This window comes from Anthonomus grandis, chromosome 15 (assembly GCF_022605725.1).
Source record: "Anthonomus grandis grandis chromosome 15, icAntGran1.3, whole genome shotgun sequence".
NCBI lineage: Eukaryota > Metazoa > Arthropoda > Insecta > Coleoptera > Curculionidae > Anthonomus > Anthonomus grandis.
The window spans coordinates 6,523,577-6,547,345 of NC_065560.1; the positions used below are offsets into that span (position 1 = coordinate 6,523,577).

Sequence of the window (23,769 nt, forward strand, 5' to 3'; positions counted from 1 at the left end):
TACACGACAAAAGGCGATCGATTCGTGATAAAGTTCGTGTTAAAGACCGGAGGAGTGAAGGAGGATCGTTGGCTTAACAGCTAAATTTTCCATAGACTATTTTAAATCAGCCCCATAAAATATGATTTTTTGAAAATTTGATAGTAGTGATGTTAGTTGCACTTTTGACGTTCACTTTTTTATTTACATTTTGGGAGGTCGCCTCGTGGATTAAGGAGAATTCGCGAAAATTAATGGCTGTCTATTTACCGCAATTTTTAGTTTTAAGTTATATTTTTTGATGAATTTAGAATGAGGTAAGTTTTCTGCATATAACTGCGATTGCTCCAATGTTTCAACAAATTTTATTGATAAATATTCTTTTCTTTTAGAGACTAGAAAAGGCATTCTTACTAATACGGGACTTTCAAAGGATAACCTAACTTCTGAACATGAAGTGGTTGCAAAAGCAATGTATAATGTTCATAAATCCACCATGAGCAAGTAGTTATCTAAATTGAGGTTACTTCTGAAAAATAAAATGTGTATATTGTTTCTTTAATAGCTACGTTTACAACGCGTGTACCAAATATTTAATACTTGAATCAAATGGCGGCACGAGAACTATTTTTTCGGTATAAATGGCAGCGCACTAAAATTTGATGCTTCCTAAACAGGGTAAATTAAATCAAGAAAAAGAGGAAGAGAAGGACAAGCTAAAGCCTTGAAAAAAAGTATTGGTTTATTTTTATTATTTTAAACAACAATAACACTTTTAAAGATTTAGAGGTTATGTTCTATAATTGTTCATCTAAACTGAAAAACTCCCTTTAACTAAAATTTTGATCCTAGAGATAGTGCTGCACTAATTTAACCCTCAAAACCAAGTCTTAATTAAGTTACTAAAAAATTGAACTAACTCTCAATTGCTATAAAAAATCCAGTCAAAGAATTTTAGGGTTTAAAGACTTTTTTCTTTTTAAGGTTTTCTCGAAGTAAAAATTCCAATCAAACATATCATGCTCTTCTATTCATGATTCAAAGTCTTTAAAAAACATACAGTTAGGCAGAGATTGTAAAAAATCATATAATTAACTACATTAAAGACAATTATTAGGATCTTCACTTACATTACACTTAATTAGGATGAAGCCACTAAAAAGAGTTAAGTATTGAGTACACTGAAAGCAAGCCAACTCTATTTCACATTATTGAAAATGGGCAATTTATTACTATAAAATATAATGTTGAGTAAAATTGGTTGAACACTACATATTCTATTTACATATGTATAATGTCTTTTACTGTTCTGTCTTTTATAATTTCATTTTACATCCAGATTACATGCCAGATTTTACATCTTCAATTTTTTGAGCTGAACCAAGTCAATTTTTTCCAATATGTCGTTTTTGCCATGAAACGGCTTGTCATGTATTCCTACACGTTATAGGCAAAAACCACGCAAGTCAAATATACCGATATAGAAATGAACCGACTCCAATTTTAGAATTCACTGCAAAAACCACATTAGTCAATGACTTATGTTATCAAGAGTGGGGGCGTCATCATGACGTTTCTTCTGTGTGGCTATTCTTAGTAGTTTACATTCTTAGTTTGTCGTTGACTGTTAGTCGTCGTAACGTAATTTTTTATTTTGGTACGTAAATATCGTCGAAAAATGTCCGATAGTTCAAGTAGTGAAATAGAAGATCGACCAGAACCTCTGAAAAAGAGGCAACGGCGACCAGAATCATACAAAAGGAATATTATCAAGAAATCAAAAGTTAAGGGGTTTGAACATATCAACTGGAAAGAAAAAGTTTTGCCGCCACGTGCTACCGGACCCCGTTGCACGTAAGTTTTTCGTTCTAATTGGCATGAATCATTAGTGAGATATCTTAATATATTTTAGATGTAAAATGGCATACTTTGAAAATCTTACTCAAGATGATTTGGCATTTTGTATTAGTAAAATCAATTCTTTTCAAACTAAGAATGAACAGGATATTTTCATGCAACAGCTTATTGAAAAAAAAGCAGTGAAGACCCACCGACCACGTAAAGAAGGAGCTATACCTAGAGATTATGCTTTCAAATATTTCATCGTTACAAAATTGAAAAATAAAGTCGTATGCAAGAAGGCGTTTATCTCCATTTTTGGCATAACAGAAAACCGAGTAAGACGCCTATGCGACCTACTTGTTAGATCGGAAACTCCTCATGACAAACGAGGCCAACATCCCAAGGCCAATACTACACGGCCTGAAATTTTAAAAGAAATACACGATCATATTATGGATTTCCCTCGAAATAGAACTCATTACTCAGGCAAAGATATTGAATATTTAGATGCAAGATTGGAGGTTAAAACCATGCATGATTTACTCAGAAGAAAACATCCGAATTTAAAAGTTACCTATGCGTTCTACGCCAACTATTTCAAAAACACTTTTTCTTTACGGTTTGGAAGACCATTTGGTCGACACATGCATTACTTGTGAAGAATTAGGGGTCAAAATCAGGAGCCCCACTTTAGGACATAGTGCGAAAATGGCAGCCGACGCAGAGCTCGCGGTTCATAAAAGACGAGCGAAAAAATGTCATAACAAGATTGCATCTGTAAAAGAAATTTGTCAGAATCGGGACCATCTGGCTGCTTTAACGTTTGATTATATGCAAAATTTGCCACTCCCAAATATACCAATACAGGAGATATTTTACCTTAGACAACTATGGGTCAACTGTTTTGGGATCAAGAATCTCAAAACTAATGAATCCGTATTTTAGGTTTACCATGAAGGAGTGGCAAATAAAGGTGCCAACGAGGTTTGTTCCATGATCCATCACTATTTGGATAATTTTTTGGGGGAAAATATCCAAGAACTTCACCTTTTCTCAGACAACTGTCCAGGTCAAAATAAGAATAATAAATAAGAATAATACAATGATAAGATTCTTATTATCTCTAACTGACACAAAACGTTTTTCGAAAATAACACATTATTTTCCCATACGCAGTCATTCATTTCTTGCCAATGACCAAGACTTTGGCGTTATGAAGAGAAAAATAAAGAAATGTGACCGTATATATGTCCCTAGAGAGTATTATGACATAATGTCAAAGGCAAAGCCAAGCTTTTCCGTATTTTTGTTGTCAATGCGTGAAGTGATGAATTTTTCAAAATATTGGCCTACCTACTATAAGAGAACATGCCTATCAGATGAGAGTTTTGGAAGATACGTTCCAAAAGAAAATAAGCAGTCATTTTTTCCATCCACGTATATGTCCTTTGAATATCATAGGAATAAAAAAGGAGCCAATGTTACCAGACAGTTCATTGATGGCTTAAGTAGACATATGTTCCAGTTGGTTAGAAACAAAGCTATGGAAATACCAGACAAGCAGGCTTATCCATTGGGCCACGTTCCCATGAATCAAAAAAAAATTGAAATCATCAAACAAGTCAGAAATAGCATACTTCAACAGCATATGCCATTTCATGAGGAAATTTTTCGATGGCCAACAGGAGAAGAGTAAGATTTCCAAGAGAATGTCGAGAATGACGAAGATTTTGACTACTTATGTACCCTAAATATAATTTAACCTACCTGTTTTTTTTTGTTTGAATTTATAATTATTTTTGAATAAATATTTTGAACATGTAAGTTTTAGTTTTTATCTGCCTAAAAATGCAAAAAAGAAATTAACAAATTTTCTCCGTGCAAAAACAACATAAGTCAAAATTTTTATTTAATTTTTTTTAACAACAAATTCTAGTTTTTTGGAATTTTTCTCGATGCGCTTGCTTTTGGTAACTAATCACTTCAAATAAAAAATATTTATTTCTACTACAAAAATATACTTTTTTAAATAATCTGTTTTTTATGTTTCCTGAAAATTATACTTTTTTGACTTACGTGGTTTTTGAAATGAACGATTCAATTGGTGTACATGGCCTATCTATAGGATGTTTATGTAAATTATTATTGTTAAATTATTTTTAGAGTATATATTGCTTGTAAGATTTATAATCACTTGCACTATAATATAGGAAATGCCCCAGATTTATTTATTTTTAACACTCTTGATGAATTTTTTATTAAAATTTCCAATAGCAAATGTTTGTATTGGTGGGCAATTTTCTGAAACTAGATTATTAATTGTTGATATTTTTTTTTTGCACTGTAAACATGGCTTTTCTTAAGTGAGAGAACTTAGTGTATGTATATGTACTTTGTACTAAACATTATTTTATGTAGACTTTATGTAAGTATATATTTTTATAGTAATTGTTGAGATATATACTTTTTTTTTCTGCATTAGTATAACAATTTTTTTTGTTATTTAATATTCTTTCTGTTTATTTTTTAGGGAATTTTAGTTTTTATTTTATATTATTAAACTTCATTTCACTTAATGCTTTTTCTATGTTCAAGTTTTTATTACGCCACGGTTTGCTAATCAATACAGTTAAATCTTCTGCAATAATTAGTGTATTGATCGTTATATTAGATCTTAATATAAAAGTGGAACTACGGTCTTACAATTTACTAAAGGCATAATAAATCTTGGTTGAAGAATTAATACAAAACTTCGTTTTAGGTCATTTTATACAAAGGGCATATATTTTTTTAAAGATGCTTTAGCTAAAAAATAAAATTAGCAAACCTTTCCAATTTTGTTCAAAAGTACAGTTAGCCTGGACTATAATGATTAAAATAGGTATTAACTGAACCACATCAGAAATTAATGATAATTAAGTGTAGGTTTCACTAGAGCTTTGGATTTTGGCTATACTCATAAGATCTCTTTAAAAATTCTGAAGCCTAAGTAGCTTTCACGTTACAACTCTCACGAGCGACAACTGCTCATTGACCCACAAGCTTTAAATCATTTTCTGGTAATATATAAACTAATTTTTCAGTAAAAATCGAGGAAGTAACCTGGGACCAAAAACCGAACGAACGCTTTACAAATCCGGTCGCTCTTGCAGGAAAATTAATTTTTGCCTCACTACATACAACTGGGAAATCAATTTAAACTCGGTTGACACGTTACCTAATGGATTTTCGCGTTATATAAATAAATCTCGCGGTGTTTTCGGGCAAGTTGTCATTTGCACCGAGTGAAGGTAGGACCGGCTAGAAGCTAACAAGGCCCGACAATTATTCCAGCTAATTAAGTGAAAAGGGAACTTTTAGGCCGCGCCACGTCTTTCTCAACTTTGGTAATTAAGAGACCGGCGGACCCCGGAATGTGCCAATTTCATTAGAGTCTTTGTTTGTGCTTAATTACGTGTATCCAATATTTTCTTCTTTTCTAGTTCGGACCTTTTCTTTTTTAGTACCATGGCTCTAGGTTAAGATTGCAATTTTGTTAAAGCAAATTTCTAAATGAAATAAAATCGTCCCTATCTTTAAATCAAGATTTTTTTCGAATAATTTTTTTACATGCGGAGCTTAGATATGAGCACTATACTGATTTGTATTGTTTTCTTTTTCTTTTTAAAGAAATCACTTTTTTAATTTATTGCACTTTTGAAAAAAAATTTGAAAAACTAATTATTTATTTAAACCAAACAAAATTGGATAACATAGATGTTATAGTGCTGTCTGAAACTTTTAAGGTAGGAAATTTGAATGATTTTGATATTGGGGGATTTGATGCTTTTTACAATGAATCTTCAAATAACAAAAACGATGGATTAACATTGTATATAAGAGAAAATATTTATATTTAATTTATTATCTTTAAAGTATGTAAAACAAATATAGTGAGATGTCTTTTAAAACTCGATGAAGACTGTATAATGTACATAATAATGAAATTAATTTAAATGTCCAAAATGACCACCATTAATTTGTAATCATTTTCGCGTATTGGTTACATATTTCCTTAACATTGGCGGGGAAATTTTATTGCACACATCCCTTATTTTTAAACTGACGTCCTCTCTATTTTGAGGTGTAAATTGATAAAACTGGTCCTTTATAAAACCCCATATGGAAAAATCCATTGGTGTTAGATCAGGCGATCTTGCGGGCCAATTTATAGGACCGTTATTACCAATTCAACGATATGGTTCAAAATTGTTCAGAAAACTTGTACAATGCCGATCTCCATGTGCATTCAAAATTTTCTATTACATCAAGAGGGATAATGTCTTAAAAATCTTGCGAAGAATTTGTTAAAAAATTATCATGTGTCGATTATTCCCAGTCAAACTAAAATATAAACAATTAATTAAAACGAAAAATAAATCAAGAAAATAGCAAGCAAAAAAGGAAAAAATATAAACTACCTTAGGAATTCAAAGAATATTAACATAAATAAAAACTGACGCAAAACTTTAACTACTGTCATCAAGTATCATAATTTAAAACTACATTTTATAACATATTTAGATTAGGGTTCATTGGGTTTAGCACAAATCACCACTAGTTTAATAAGCTTAAGTTTTTAATTAATTAAATTTTAAGTCATGAGAAAAAGAATAAACATTTAAAGGTATATAAGTTTTTGCAATAAAAACAGGTCAGATCCGCATCAAGGAAAAATTTCTGCTTTAAAACGTTGGAGAACATGAATGCGATACATCATTTTAAAGGGAATAAACAATGTTTTTCAAAAAAAAAAGTTGATAGCCGTTGCCAAGATACCAAACGCCATAAAAAAAATGAAGGTGGAGTTTTGTAGAGCTAAACAATTATAATTAATAAACATTTTGCAACTATTTTACAATTTAACTACCCTCGTATCTTCTATAGCAATAGTCACACATAGCAAATAGGACACGCTTTATCTTATGGTTATTTGGCCATTTTTGCAAACCAGTGCAAAGTGTTTTAAAATATTTTTTTAAAAAGGAAAAAGGGCGGATTTTTTAATTTAAAACTATAGAGTGTTCCATCTCATAAAACACTATTTAATTTTTTATCTGAAAATCCTACAATAAAACAAATGGCGTAATCGTATTCTACGAAAAAAACCCTGTCAAAAACATTTTTTATTTTTTTAATATATGAAATAGAAACGGAGGTACAAGGGAAATCCCAAAATACAAAATTTTCAAAATAACTCTGTATAATGACAGCTGTAAAAACGTTGACAACAACGTATTTCGCTGTATTAAAAAGTAGCTATAATGCGAAAACCGTATGGCTCTATGTTTTATAACAACCGAGATAACCAGCAAAAATTTCCAAATTTGGATACGATTCATCACTTCGTTATCTCGGGCCGCTTTCCTCCATTGTTCCTTTCTTCATTTTTCTGTTATCCTTAAAGAGTTCTTCAATGTATCTTCTTCTATTTTTTCCATTCTCATCTTTTCGTATGCTATTTTTCTAGTACGTTCCCATTATTTCGTTAATCCTTTTATACAAATTAAAATCGGCATGCTTAACCTTAGCTCTATTTCTTTACATTTCTGTGTTTAAATTAAGGTTTAATTAACAGCGCCCCATTTTTTTCATAAGCCGGGTAGGTTAGACGTTGTTGTTTATTACTATTTAAGACAATATTTTTAAAATGCAACCCACTCGATTATTTAAAATTTAAAGTACGAATTCTAAAGTACGCCATCGAAAATCAAAACAAATTAATAAGGATTCATTCGAACGGGCACTCGAAAATTGATTCTCAATCCCTTGAATTTGAAAGCGAGGCAGCGCATTAAAAACGTAGCGGGGCCCCCCCGTCGTTTAGTTGCTAATACCCCCGCACCCGCTGGTATGCGTCCCGGGGCTTTGAAGTCACCGCGCGGGGGCTCTTAGGGCTCATTCATTGTTTCCCATTCGAAAAATTCGGCCCTTACGATTCTCGGAAAACAGGTAATTTTAGGAACGGGCAAAGGAATTTCGCAGACGAGCTGTCGGATTTTAAATCTCTCGGTTTTAAGTTCTTAACCGAAGGTACTTCGAGAGCATTTCGTTTTTTAGCTAGATTTCTTAAGAACTTCCACCTTAGTGATTTTTGGTTGATGGTAATTTTTTCTAAGTTTTATTTTATTTTGTATATAGGGTGTTGTAATTCTGATATCATAAAAAATATCAAACTAAAGAATTTAATTCGGAAAAAACTCAAGAAATATAGAACTCATTATTATGAAAATCAGTTTAAAATAGTTCGAAGCAATATTAGAAAACAAATTGCTTGCTTTTTTATTAATTTTCCCCAACAGCCGAAAATTCCGATTTTTGGAACTATGTGCAGAATAAGAAAGGAATTTCACGCATTCCCGGAGTAATGCTGTTTCAGGATCGTACAATAAAAGATCCATAGCAAATTGTTGATGCTTTTGGAACTTTCTTTTAAAGCGTAAATATTGATTCGGACCCATCTAGTATTAATGTTGATGTTTAATCGAGCCAGACTATTAACAACTCTCCATTGCTCTTAAAATTTTTCGGAAGATGAAATTGTCACGGCCTCTAATAAACTAAAAAGTAAGTTGACCTCCGTACCGATACCGACAAGACTTGGTACTCCATCGGTACCGGAGTTAAAGATTGTATTCGCGTTTTGTCAGGGCCTACTGCCCACATATTTAATCTTATCTTGTCTTCAACAATATTTTCCGATAAATGGAAGACTGCAAGAATATCCCCGATACTGAAAAATCCCCGATTCTCCAAACTTTTTGAAATAGTTCTTTATAATAGAATATATCACCATGTCAAATTAGATATAGCACCTAATCAATTTGGTTTCGTCAAAATTCCTGTACAGTAAACCTGACATAACTGAGTATTTGTGTCAGCATTTGGATAATAGAGGTCAGGTTGATGTAATATAACTTAATTTTTGCAAAGCTTTTGACCAAATTGACTACTTTGTACTTTTCATACGCTAACATTTTTTGGTTTTTCTAAGGATTTAATTGCTTTAATAAAATCTTACTTACGAGGTCGAAAAAAAATTGTTAAATATGAAGGCTCTAAGGCTCCTATACAGGGTGTCCATTTAATATTGCGGTGCTCGATTGCGGCTAAACCGTGAAACGGAAAAAACCTTTAATAGTGGAAATGTTAATTGAGTTAGAGGGACCACTTTTTAAAATTAGTTTGGTTGATACAGGGTGTCCCAAAAAAGCATGGTATATGCTTTGAACTTTTTTTTAAATGGAATTATCTATATTTTTTTTCTCAGATAAGAGTCTCATTTGACTCTTTCTTTAACCCTAAAATTGTTTTGCCCTAAAATGCGACGTTGCCTAGTCATTAACAATTTAAAAAAAATTTCACGAAAATCAATGTTACCACCGACGTTATTTATCTTTTTGAAAAATCTATGTAGAGTCCTTGGCTTTCAAGTTCATTTTATCTTATCAAATTCCAAAATTTATTTATTTTTATACAGGGTGATCAAAATCGTTACTCAAATAATGATATTTTCAATTAAATTTTGCGCTATTTTTTTAAATAAAGCACCCTATATCTAGTAACGTATTTTGATAGGGCATTCTTTTATCTTCAATTTGATACCAACAAGACTGCGTTTATCTCTAACCGTTTTCTCAAAATTTGTTCTTAAAGGAATAGTGATACTTATTTTTTATATTCATTACAACGTTAAATTTTAATTGAGAATAAGTATACTGTAAGCGTAGAGTACAAAAAACAAACTAGAACCAAAACAGTTTTAAATGAAGAATTTAAATTGGCAATCACCAAGTCGGTTGGAGAATATCTGAAAATTACAGTAAGACAAAAAATTACTTACAAATAGGTCCGTTGGAAAATGCCACAAGAAAAATTAGTATCACCCCCATTAGTTTTAGTTACATCAAGGATTCATCGAAAACATTAACAACATTAATTAAAAACATTATAAATAAGTTCTATCACAAAAATTGCTCAAAATGTTTATCGTTTTGCTCTAAACACAAATCAGCCTTACGTGCGAAATTTTTTTTTTAACTGCACGAAGGGTAGTAGCCCTCTGAAAGACTCTTGTATGCGCTCCACTATATCTTGCCTAGATTTGCAGACTTCCCCACAAGAAGAAATCCTGAAGCGCTAATTCCGGTGACATAGGAGGCCATTCAGTGCGGCCTATGTATGAACCAAATCAATTTTAAAAAGTGGTCCCTCTAACTCAATTAACATTCCCACTGTTAAAGGTTTTTTCCGTTTCACGGTTTAGCCGCAATCGAGCACCGCGATATTAAATGGACACCCTGTATATGAAGTGTGCTCGGGAGTTCGAGTTTAAATCTAGCCAAATTACTGTCTTGTCAGCGTTTACTATTTGCGGATGATATAAAATTGTTCACAAACGATTGCGAATTCCTTCAGGTAAATCTTAATAAAGTAGAGAATTGGTGCAATGTCAATAGACTATATTCAAATGTTAATCAATGCTTTATTATCTCATTGTCAAGAAAACTATTGTCAATCAATTTTGACTATAGAGCAAATAATGTTGTGTTAGCCAGAGTGGATGAGGCGATTGATCTGGGAATTACTCATGATGCGAAATTAAGTTTCGCCAAACATGTAGTAAAAATAGTTTTTGACTCTGCCAAATTGTTGGGTTTTATTTATCGATACTGTCGGTATTTTGAAAATGTTAATACTTTTATTCTCTTACATACGCTCAAAAATAGAATACGAATCTGTAACTTGGTACTTAATTTGATAGATGATATTGAGTGCATGCAGCGCAAGTTTATGAAGTATCTCTGGTTTAAAGCGGAAGGTGTTTTTCCAGCCAGAGGTTTGGTTAGTCAATTATACTTAAATAAATTTAATATTATACCCTTAGCAAAAAGAAGATAAATTCATTCCATAAAATTCTTATATAACCTTATTTATAATAAGATTGACTGTCCCACCCTTTTGGCTGTATTAAATTTTCGGGTACCAAGAATAACCTCTAGGCATTTTAGATTATTTTATGTAAATCTCGCTAGGACTAATATTTTGTTTAAATCCCCTATTAATATAATATGTCAGAATTATATTAATAATAATAATTAGGTTCGATATTTTTGTTGACAGTTTAAGGTCCATTATAGAAAGTACAAAGTATATAGGTGATGCAGAGACTTTCGCATTTAGATTTTTAATTTTTATACATATTTTGGTAATTTTTTTTACTCTTTCCTGTAATTGGGTAACAAACCTGTTGGAAATAAATGCCCCTTTTTTTAAGGTGAGTGGTATGTCCTTATAACAGGTTTTTTACAAGGATATTTTGAAGTTAGGCATATGTGAATATAAATATCACCACTAAATCTCACCATAAATTTCTGGGGGTTTACATTGACTCACTACTAAATATTAAATATCATATCACATACACAAAACAAAAATGCAAAAAAGACTTTAGGCAAGTTATGCGCGTGTTATTACATACAAAGTGGGGAGCAGAACCATCTTCACTTACTCAGCATCTACAAAACTTTAATAAAATCTAAAATAGACTATGGATCTATCGCCTATTCATCTGCCCCACAAAGTTTTATTCGATCACTTAGACCTATAGAGAATGCAGCACTCAGAATAGCTCTTGGAGCTTTTCAAACAAGTCCAATAAATAGCTTGTATTGTGAAGCAGAATGTATAAAGAAACCTATAGAACTACTACCTTACCTTAAAATATCCAAATACAAAAAGTTTAAACCCAGAACAATCTAGCACGAGCAACATTTTTAAAATTCCATATCCAAATATCACAAAAAATTAAATATGATAAATGCTTTCCAAATGCAGTTCTTATAATATTGATAAATAGGAAATTATAATTTAAATAGAATTTTGAGTTTTTAATACTCTTTACTCAATTTAGAATTTTAGACAAATTTACTATTTTTAAACTCTTTTTGTTATTGAACTAATTATTTTCTTATTACGGTTTTTGGTACAAAAACAGATCATATTCCAGATTAATATTATTATTATTATTATTATTATATTACAATTTGTATTGTATTATTGACTAATAATATTAATTATATATTGTTTACTTGAAATCTTGTATTTTTCTTTTTCAGATGATTAAATATATTTTTGTCTACATAACAATAATACAGTTATACAGCAGTGTTTCATTTTTATATCTGTAATCACCTACAACACGAAAACACTGGGTTATAATGAATTTCGATGAAAACTAAGGGAATTATAGCACTTTGAAAATGCGAAAAATCGATTTTCTTTAAACCCAAAAATAGCTATAGAAACCCCTATCAGCGGCTTATTCCCATCTCCTACATTACGTAAACACCGGGTTATAATGAAATTCGACCAGAACAAGTGGAATTATGGCTCTTTGAAAATTCGGAAAAAAGTCAATTTTCGACCCCGTTTTTGAGCCCAAAAATGGGCCACAAAAATGCAAGATCTCAGCTAATTTGGGAGCTACGACCTTGCGGATGGCCTCGTTGGATTCAGAAGGACGAAACTAAGACAAAACCATTGGAATTTTCCCGATAGCTCCCATAGAAGCCGAGATATAGGCCTTCAAAGTTTGGGTTTTTTCATTTTTCGGGTATATGGGATAATATGGGTATAATATGGGAGCTACGATCTTGCGTTAACACGGCAACACGCAGTTCTCTAAATATTTGCCTTTTTAAATTATAGCGCGTTGGAAATGTGACGGCCTGCGTATTAAAATTTTAAAAGAAAAAAACCCGTCACACGTGGCATTGGTCATAAATACATGTATAAGAGAAAGAATCCGAAGACATGTTTATTAGCATTTAAGTCAACTTTAATCTCGGTATGAGAATGCAAAGCCGCGACTCGTCTAATATGCTCGGGATATGAAGGATCACGAAACGACAATCCGTTCCCCGAAAAAGAAACAATATTGATGGTCGGGGCTAAACTAGCGCCACGGTCGGGAAAACATGAACTGAACTAATTATGTTACGCTCATAATTTTTTTTTTAAGGACGACTTTCGTGCGATTTAAAATTTGTTACCTGGGTGTTCTGTTTACTAAATGCCGGCTTTTTACTGTTATGAATAATGCCGAAACGTACCATGGAAATATTTTGGAGTGCCGACTGGAAAACAATGAAAATTGACGAGATAAATTTAAATTAATAAAATGTGTCTGACGAGTACAAAATGTTCAGTTTACGTTGATATATCACACATACGTATATAGCCATTTTTTTCGGTTTAAATTATTTGAGTTTTATCAATACAGGGTGTTCAAAAAGTGCTGCATCAGAATTTTCAGAGACACCCCGTATATTTTTGTATCGGCAGGTTTCTTAGGAGAAATAAAGATAACTTTCATAAGAACAACCTATCCAAATTTTGTGTAAGTTAAATAGAAAAAAAGAGACAGTCTAGACACTTTAGACACTAAAATTAGACACTTTAAGTGCAAATAGTGCTTCTCTTGTTTCGAATCTGTTAAGAAATTCGATATAGGTATCACCAATATCCGCATCTTCTTTTCTGTTAATTCTTGTGTGATCACTTTGACGAATATTTTGACTGTGTTTCCCTCTTAGGCTTATTGTGTGACAATGCGCTGTTTTGCATTATTTTACTTGGTATGATAACAAAAGTTGAAAGCCATTTCTTCTGTTTTATAGATACAGTTAAAGAAGGCAAATGGTTTAGTTATTTCTGGTCTTTTATCGTCAAACAATTCTTCATTTAAGCATTTGTTATAGATCGTTATTATTTCTCCATATGCGTTGCATAAGAGATTAGAATGCTTCCATGTCTGTATACCTACTATTTTCCTTATATCTTTATGTAGGTTAAAAGTGTCATGTTCTGGTTGCAATTTTCTGTCTGATTTTTTTGTCTAATTCATTATACTTTTGTCTGCATTTTATCTTACAATGTCTTTGCTCTTCCATCAGTCCAAGATTTTTCCTGTCATCCGCTCTTATTCCTTAAAGTTTAAGAATTACTTATTCGTAAGATATAAAATTTAGTATGAAAATCCTAACGCACACAGATTATTTACAAAGTAATAAATTAATTATACTTTATAAATAAAATTACGAAACAGCTTTACCACAAACCAAACCTCTTTATTTTTACTCTCGACACGTGTTTCGCTAACAATGTGAGCATCTTCGGGATGATGAAGATTAAAACTCTCAATGTTTTGTTTCGTAATTTGAGTGTCACACCATAGGTCCTGTTTTATAAATAGATTAAGAACCGGAATTTTCTATAATAAATTAAGGCTTCAGTTTCATTTCAATGACTTTCAAATCAAAATATATTACATATGAGTTATAAATTACAATACAATAATGCCTTAAAACTTCATGAATATAACTAATAAGTAAAATAAATAATATTTTGCCCAATAATTAAATTGGCAGCATATTATATACTTTAGGCAAAAAACTACAGCAAAATACATTACTAAACTTGAGTGTGTAAAGATTTTCTTTTAAATTCATTCTCCACAAAAATGAATTTACGTAACGATGTGACACGAGGAAAAAACTGTTATTTATTTTAGGAAAACACAACCGACAAGATAATATGTACAAATTTTTAATGTTAAGGACATTTAACTCTTCATACAATAACAATGTAGAGTATCTACGAGGTTTCTTCGATAAAATGTTTAACTTACTATGTTGACAAGTTAATAGAACTTTCAGACTTACATCCTATAAGCCTCATTAAACAACAATCCCATATCTTAATATTGATTCAATTAATGAATTGTGCAATATAACCATAAATTTTCTGTTTAATATATCTCTAAGCTGAATAAATTTGTAACATAATTTTCTAATTTTAGAGGTCAAAGAGACAGCATGCTCATTCCATTTTAAGTTTTTATCTATAATTATACCCAAATATTTTATGTTATTGACTTTAATAATTTTGACGCAGTTACAGTTTTTGGTTTTACGACAAGTTGACGCATGGAGTATTAAATATTCATCTTTCGGTTGATCTGCATTTGTGGGGAAAAAATTAGTTTTTTCAAGTTTACTTAAACCTAGTCAACGCTAAATTTTGTACAACCCAAACTCTGCCCGATCATATACTTCATTCCAATTGTTAGTTGAAAATAACAGAGCTGTGTCATCAGCATATGATACCACATTGGAATTTTTTAATGTTACCAATTTCATTTATATAAGCTAGAGAAAGTATAGGGCCTAATACTATACCCTGGGGCACCCCCGTAGCAATGGTCGCATATTCGCTATAAACATTGTTAATTTTCACTTTCTGTTTCTTACTAGTTAAATAATTTTTTATTAGTCTTCTGTAGATCTTTTTTTTTAAAATCCAAATTGGTTATAATATAATTTTTTTTTCAAAAAATTCGACAAATCGTTGTTTAAGGTTGGGGTAAAGATTGGGATAACTATAGATATCTTCGAAGCATCTGGAATTACGCTTAATTTCAAGCACTTATTAAATATACAGGGAGTTTTTTTATAGATTGCGACAAAATTCAGGATCGTGTTTTTTGTTGAAAGAACTCGTCCATTATCCAAAGAGACCTACTTAACTAGAGAAAAAAAATGAAAACTCTAAGTCTCAGTCTCAAAATATCTTTTTAATTAATGAGGTAACATGTTTCGCTAATAAAGCATCATCAGACCTTATAGCTAGATGACCTGCTAAATACGTATGTATTTAGCAGTAAAAAAATCAGTTTAAATACATACGTATTTAGCAGGTCATCTAGCTATAAGGTCTGATGATGCTTTATTAGCGAAACATGTTACCTGATTAATTAAAAAGATATTTTGAGACTAAGACTTAGAGTTTTCACGTGTTCTTTGGACAAGAATTCGCAAAAAAGTTTCTATAAATATAGGTCCTAAACCTTTTTAGATTTTGAGCTACAGGGTGGTAAAGTTTTACCAAAAAAATGATTTTTTTTCGATAACTTAAATACCCCTGTAGATATTTATCCAAAGATTGGTATGCAGAGTCTGTGTATCTAGAGCCATTTACCAACATACTTTTAACATTTTTATGTTCTCCATTGACGTGTGTGCGGGTTTTCCGCTGAATACTTTTATAAAGAAAAATGGTACGCCACTGGTTTTTCTTGTATTAAAAAATATTTTTAAATTCCCCGTTTTATTTGCAAAAATTTTAATCTCTTGGACTTTGTCCGTTATGTATGACATGCTGCTCAGATTTGATTAGACTTTCTTTATTCTAGTAATTATTCGTTTTTTTTAGTTTATTGCAATTTTAATAATAAATAATAAAATTTTTATAAATTAATTTAGTACAAAAGCCAGCCCAATTTAATAAAATTGTAATTGAGGATTTAAAACTTTTGCTTCTACAATCTTTAATTTAAAATACAAGTTTTTAATAAAATAAAAAAATATTTAATTTCTTATTATTTACTTAAGTTTTTGGGATTTAATATGTAAGTACAGTTGGTTCTCAGTACTAGGTTTTAAAAATTTTGAATTATTCTGCGTATCAGCCTGTTTGTTTTTATAATTTGGCAATTTTAAATTTTTATCAATTTTGTTTTGTATGGTTTTCCCTATATTTATAAATAAGTTATTAAAAACATGGGCTACATCTTTCTCATTTTCTACGTAACTATCTATATAAAAAATACAAAAGCGTTTAGAAGATTGATTTCTGTTATTCGATTCAGTGCAAAGTTTTTTATAATCTTTTTTGCATTCATTAATTTTGTTTTTGTAAAATATATTTTTAGGTAAGTTAATTATTTTATTTTAAAAAATTCTGTATTTTTTATGCTTGTTTGCCAACTCTAAGTAGTTGTTAAGAAGCTGCTTTTTAAGATAATCCCTATAGTTAGTTATAGAGTTTCAGATACCCTGCGAAACCCACGACTTTCTTTTTCGAGTTTTAATATTGTAATATTTTGTAAAAGTGCACTGATCCATTATGGACAAAAACTTTTTTATAAATATTTGATATATTGTTTGAATACAGTCGATTTATATATCTCTTGCCAAAGTTTTGTTTTTAACAAAGTAGTTAATTTTTCATGGCTAATTTCTGTTTTTGTTTGAGCTTTATGTTCATGGTATTTTTTTGTTTTTTCAATGCTTAAGCTAATAGAGTAGTGATAGTTATTGCTGCTTGTATGACAAAAGACTTTATAAAACTTATTTGATTTTGAATATTTACTGATTTGAAATATAAATGATCTATTATAGTCGAGGAGGTTTCACTTCTCTCGTAGGTTTATTAATACTTTCTTTTAAAAATTCCTTTTCAGCTAAAATATTTAAATAAATATTAACATTAAAATCCCTATCATCTTTTAAATTTATATTTGAATCCTCCACAAAAATCTCCATTTTTTGCCAAACCAAATTATCAAAGAATATCTGAAGCTCCTGATTTACACTTGAACTTGGTGATCTATAACAAGCTGTTATTCCATATGTACAGTGTACATATTATTTAATAGCTATTATTTATTTTAAATAAGTTCTGGATTTATTTTTGTTTGGGAAATCATTTTGTGTCTAAAATGGAATAATTATTAATATTGTCACTTTTATATTATTTTCGCGTTTATAAAAACTTTTAAATTACAATCAAAAACATTAACTTTTTATTGTCTTAATAAGTAATCAGGCCTGCATTAAGGAAAAATTCCTGATGATGGTTATTAACACGTCAAAATATTGTGAAACGTGTAAATGAGATACATCATTTTAAAGGGAAAAAATGCTTATAAAAAAGTTGTAAAAAATACAGATCTGTACATAAACAAAAAGAAATTGATAGCCGTTGCCAAGATGCCAAACGTGATAAAAAAAGTAAAGATGAAGTTTTGTAGAGCACAAAACATTATAAAACTTTGTAATTATAAGTAAGTTTCTAAATTCAATAATTTTGAAAATAATAATTACAATAAAATTTGGCGTTTGTAAAAGGATGTAGAATAATCATCAAAATTGGCAATTTGTTCCTAATTTAACCGCCCTCGTATCTCTTATAGTTTCGGAAATAGCAATAGTCACAAATACCAAATAGGACACCCTGTATATTTATTAAGCAAATATACTACATCTGTACCAGAAAAAAAATTGTTAAAATATATATAATATACTTAAATTATTAAACGTTGCGTTCCACTTTATAAGCGAAATCTCAACATCAACATATCAATTATTGATGGTAATGCTAAGGTTGCATTTTATGGTCGACTCGTGTTGATGTTTCTAAAATGTCACGACACATGTTTTCTAGGTCGTTTAACTTGACCTAGACTAACCGGGGTATCTCGCTTAATTTCCATGGAGAGACTAGAGATCGTCCCGGTATTCCATGGACAATTATGTTACAAAAAATTATTATTTATATATGCCAGGTCTTTATAAAGATTAAAATGCAACCTATTGTCAATACAAAATGCAAAAACTAAGGCACTTATGAATAATACCTAAAATTTAAACGTAGATTACACAAGTTAAATATAAAAAACAAAACATGGGCCTAACATTACAATATCAACATATATCTTCTCAATAAACATTTAAAATGATTGATATTATCACTTAATTTCATATTATTAGATAATCTAATAAGCTCTAACAAGCCTTTATAGAGCACGGATCAAGCATTTGAACAGTGTTAATCTTATGGCTTAAAATAAAAACAGTACGATACTTAGTATTTTAATTACGGATACATTAATTTCTAACTAGAGAAAAGGCCTTTTTCAAGTTGACAATGGTTTTATATTACGATAAATTATATAAGACTGTCCGAAAAAACTGTAAGTGCAAAAGAGTTATGGCATTATATAAAGTTATTTTGGTTTTCATTGACAAATTTGGGATTAGCCTATCAATAAACCTTACCTTTTTAGCAAACTTATGCACACATGACCCTGCAAATTTATGTACGAGTCTAAGATTGCTCCTAAGTATTTAATTTGATCGTCATAAGTGCATTTATGTCCATTCACACTCTGAATATCAATAGAAGATGCCTTCGACCGTCCTTTGAATATACAAAATTTTAATTTTATGGTATTTAGGCTTAACTTATTGTTTTAAAGCTAGTTAAATAAGTTATCAAGTTCTTTGTTCATATCACAAATCATTTGCTCTAGATCGTTACTAACTATAAAGAGTATAGTATCATCGACAAATAAAATACTATTTGTGTTTGAGTCAGCCCAGCATTTATGTATAATAGAAACAATAATAGAACTTCTTGGGGAATACCGACATTCTTTCAGAATTATTAAACTTTACACGCTGCAGCTGTAATAGGTACATAATTTTAAAGTGTCATATTCCTATATGTTTTAACTTACCTACCAATAGTCTCAAATGCCCTTTTAAAATCAAAGAACATAACTATCAGAGATAAAATCTGCTATTATGCCTATTAAAGATTTCATCTAATGAAAAATAGGCTTCATCGCTCCATATTATAAATCAGCCAAATGTATCTGTTCATGCTCAATTGTATCTGGGCAATATACTAATTACACAAAAAGTAAGCGACGTGTAGCGTCTCTAGGTTTAAACTGTTGATAAATTTTTGAGGGGTGACATTTTTAGAATCAAATGCGCCTTGCTTTTCTTAACTCCATGGACCTACAAGGTGGATCATTATAATTACAACGCGTTAATAAGTAGCTATATAATAGATAAAAAAATTGTGGGTACTTCGCACCTTCATCTTTTGTACGATGTAAAAAAGTATACGGATCACGTCAAACTAATTTGATCATAAATCATACTTTAAATTCTCTAATTCGATTTAAATGGCTTTGAATAAGAAACTAACCTTTTTCTAAATGAGTTCCAAGTATTAAATAAAAAATATCTTATATATTAAAAATTTTGCAAAAAAATATTAAATTTGCTTAGAGATTCACATCAATTAAGTAAGGGTCAATAATTGAGAAGTGATTATTTGGAAAAAAAAAAAATTTTCAAACAGTTTCAGTTCAAACCGTAAAATCCTAATTTAATCTTCTATAAACCTATCTGGCTGATACGTACCAGCACGTACGTAATTACGCTTATTAAGTTTACCAACAAACTCACATACACACACACACCCGCATTTTAATTTTCAATTTCCTCTCTAGGAAAAGCCATTCCTTCACGGTCTACATACATTGCCGTCCAAGAAAAACAAAATGCCCATATCAATCAAAAATAAAAAAAGAGAAAATCTCAGCTAATTTTCCCCCCTAAAGTAAAAATAAGCCATCGACTTCGGTTTAATATTAATTCCGCGTAGCTTTCGGTCCTATGCGGTGCCCGTTTAGTTCCGATCCGGTCCATTGGCGGCGCTGACGAGGAAGAGGTGGCGGAGAACGTAAGCGAGATAAGGACCACGCCCGAAATCGAGAGGTGGACCCAATCAGAATCGCTCAATTTTCCCCTTCCCTCAAAAAACTGGAGATTTTGGGCGGATGCGCGCGCTGGACCTCACGGATCGTTCGCTCTGGCCATGTTACGTTATTCCGATCCGAAACGATGATGGAGAAATAGCTTTAGCTGCAAAGGAAATGGGATTAATTATAATTAAATCAAGTAGGGAAGTTTATTTATTTATAGTGAAATTTTAAAGAAAAATGTTGGCGCCCAACGCGTGTTTTTTAGCAATTCATCAATAAAAAACGGGATCGAAACGCGTGAGATGTTCTGGTCCAAGTAAATTAAAATCGTCTTTATTAGCTTTATTTGCAAAGCAAATGGGATTCATTGAAAATCCAATAGAGAAGTTTATTTATTTATAGTGAAATTAAAAAAAAGGATTTTGGCGCCCAACGCGTGTTTTTTTTAAATTTATTAATAAAAAAACGACATCGAACTAGTGCGATCTTCTGGTAATAGAAGTTGTATTCATTAGCTTTAGTTGCAAAGCAAATGGAATTTATTAAAAATCAAGTAGAAAAGTTTCTTTATTCATAGTGAAATTAAAAATAAATTTTGGCGCCCAACCAGTGTTTAAAAAAAATCTTTAATAAATAACGATATCAAATTAGTACGATAATTTGGTCCAAGTAAATTGAAATCGTGTTTATTAGCTTTAGTTGCAAAGCATATTGGATTGATTATAATTTAATCAAGTAGAGAAGTTTATTTATATATAATAATAATATTAAGAAGCATTTATTTCCAACAGGCTAATGCCAAATTAAAGAAAAATCAATTTACAATTTCAATACAATATACAAAAGGTAATTCACAATTGCATACAAAGAAAAATCTGCAGTTACTTTAATTACCTCATTTTTTAATTTATAGTGTAACTAAAATAAATTTTGGCGCCCAAAACGTGCTTTTAAAAATCTCTAATGAAAAACGATATTGAATTAGTACGATGTTCTGATCGAAGTAAATTAAAACCGTCTTTATTAGCTTTATTTGCATGGGATTCATTGAAATTCCATTACAGAAGTTTATTTATTTATAGTGAAATAAAAAATAAAAAATTTGGCGCACAACGCGTGTTTTTTTTAAATTTATTAATAAAACCACAACAATTTAGTGCGATGTTCTGGTTCAAGTAAATTGAAGTCGTATTCATTAGCTTTAGTTGCAAAGCATATGGAATTTATTGAATATCAAGTAGAGAAGTTTATGTAATTATAATGAAATTTACGAAAATGTTGGTGCCCAACGCGTGGTTATTAAAATTTCAATAATAAAAAAACAATGTCAACCTTAAATCAAGTAGAGGGTGAGTTATATTGCTGAAATTTAATAGGAAAAATTGTTGGCGCCCCAAGCGTGTTTAAAATAAACTAATTACTTAAAAACGATATCGAATTAGTGCGATGTTCTGGTCCGAGCGAATTGAAATTGTCTCGAATTATCCAATTAGAGATATCATAAGATGTGATTGGACCATATTGGCTCAAGTGGGTAATTGATCAAATTAACTAGTCAGAAACCAATCTTCTTCATTGTTGTCGCGGTTGTGGGAAAACTTACGATGATTGCTTGTAATTGATCAAATTTACTAGTTAATAACTGAAATTCCAATCGTTATTTAAAAAAAAAGGCAGTGTTAGTCATTAAAGTAATTTCCTTTTTTTTTTTGAGGAAATATTAAGAACAGCTTATATATGTGATGTATTTCATTCTAAAACAATGAGTAATATTGCATTTATTTAGGATAAAATTTGATTTAGTGGTACATCCCCCAATATTTCTAGCACTTTCTTTATAAAAAAAAATTAATTTTTAAAGGTTCATAAAAGATCTATTAATTATGAAAATCTTTAATTTATTTTTTTTTTCTAAATTAATTAAAAAATCTTCAGTTGTCTGTTCGTCAAACTATATATAAACTTCATTTAAATTTTCTACACAACCGAATTTTATCAATTTTAAAATAAAGCTTTCGGTAAACATTCGCAAAATTCGAAAAACCACGAATTTAATATACAAATATTCAGTAATTTAACTAGTTGAAAATACAAATCAAAGGTCTGGCAACAGCTGGCTGTTTATGTCAGAAAAGCTTAGCATTTTATTTTTCTATACTTAAATTTAGAAAATGGTAACCATTTAAGTGCAAAATAAATAAATTTAAAGCGCAATTTAATTTGTCTCCCGAAAAGGGACTAAAAAGGAAGAAATTAGGGTTTCATTGTTTAAATTAAAGCGTTTTGGAGATTGTTTTTTATTTTATATTGATATGTCCTTTCTATCGTATTATGATTTCTATATGAAACTGTATAATTTTACACATATACTAGTTTTTAATTCATTATACTTTAAAAAATTAGCAAGGGAATGTAATAATAAATTTTTGCATAAAAGCTAATATATTTCAAAACTAACTAATCAATTATACTAGAATAACACAAATACAAATTTTAAGCATTATAGAAAATATTTATATTGTTATGACCATAATTTTTTTCTAGAGAACCATAATAAATCAAACTCAGTATCACCCGAACTTATTGAATTTTCCAAAAAAAAAATGGATATAATCATAATATCAATAAACTAAATTTTAAACTAATTAATCAAGAAAATTTAAATAAAATTATTACTGAACGCTGTGGGGAATTTTGGTTTGTCAATATATGACATAAAATTGTGCTTACCGCTGTAATAATGTAATAACATAACTATTTTTTGTATTTTAACTTTTATCTAACCTTATAGAATAGATAGATTCATTAACTTGCCAAAATATCAGAACCAAAAAAAAAATAAAACATTCAAACCCATTATTATACTTAAAACAACAATACTCAAAAAAAATAATTAAAAATCATTATTTTAGTAACAATTAAAAAGGTTTCTAGAAAGAAACAATCAAATATGAGAATGCCAATCGAAATTTAGGAAACACTTTGGTATTAATAAAGTTTAACGTTCTTAGAGTTTAAGTGTTGCAGATTTAGGACTTCAAATAAGACTTATTTTATATCAAAAGAATTGCACACATTTTGGCCTTTATTTAGGCTTCTTCACAGGTATTTCTGTTTACAATATCAGTGTGAAAATGTCCAGTGTAATAATAAGCAAACAACAATTTCTATTTAATTTAATACCGTACGATAATTTTTTTGAAATAAAAACAGTGTTATTTGATGTCCTAAAACTTTCTTTCTATTATATACTGTAGTATATTATACTGTAACAGCATTAGTTAATTATTTGAATGATGTTAGAAAAAATCAAGAATAAAAAAATCGTACATGTTTGACTCTCTGTTCGATTTTAGTAAGGCGTTTGACAGTATAAATCACGAACTACTTTAAACCACCTCATTATGTTGACTATTTTGATCAAGGTATTTGGTTTTTAAAAATGTTGTCGTTCTATGGTAGAGTTGCATTGTAACAAACAATAAAATGCGTATTCAAAAATCAAA

At 30.2% G+C, this 23,769-nt stretch overlaps 1 long non-coding RNA gene across 1 annotated transcript; it reads left to right on the top strand.

The window, feature by feature from the left end:
- The first annotated feature begins 1,546 nt into the window (after positions 1-1,546).
- Positions 1,547-2,924, top strand: LOC126745125 (uncharacterized). The gene is made up of 2 exons (XR_007663435.1): positions 1,547-1,833; positions 1,892-2,924. It is a non-coding gene; the product is annotated as an uncharacterized LOC126745125 (long non-coding RNA).
- Positions 2,925-23,769: the final 20,845 nt, after the last annotated feature.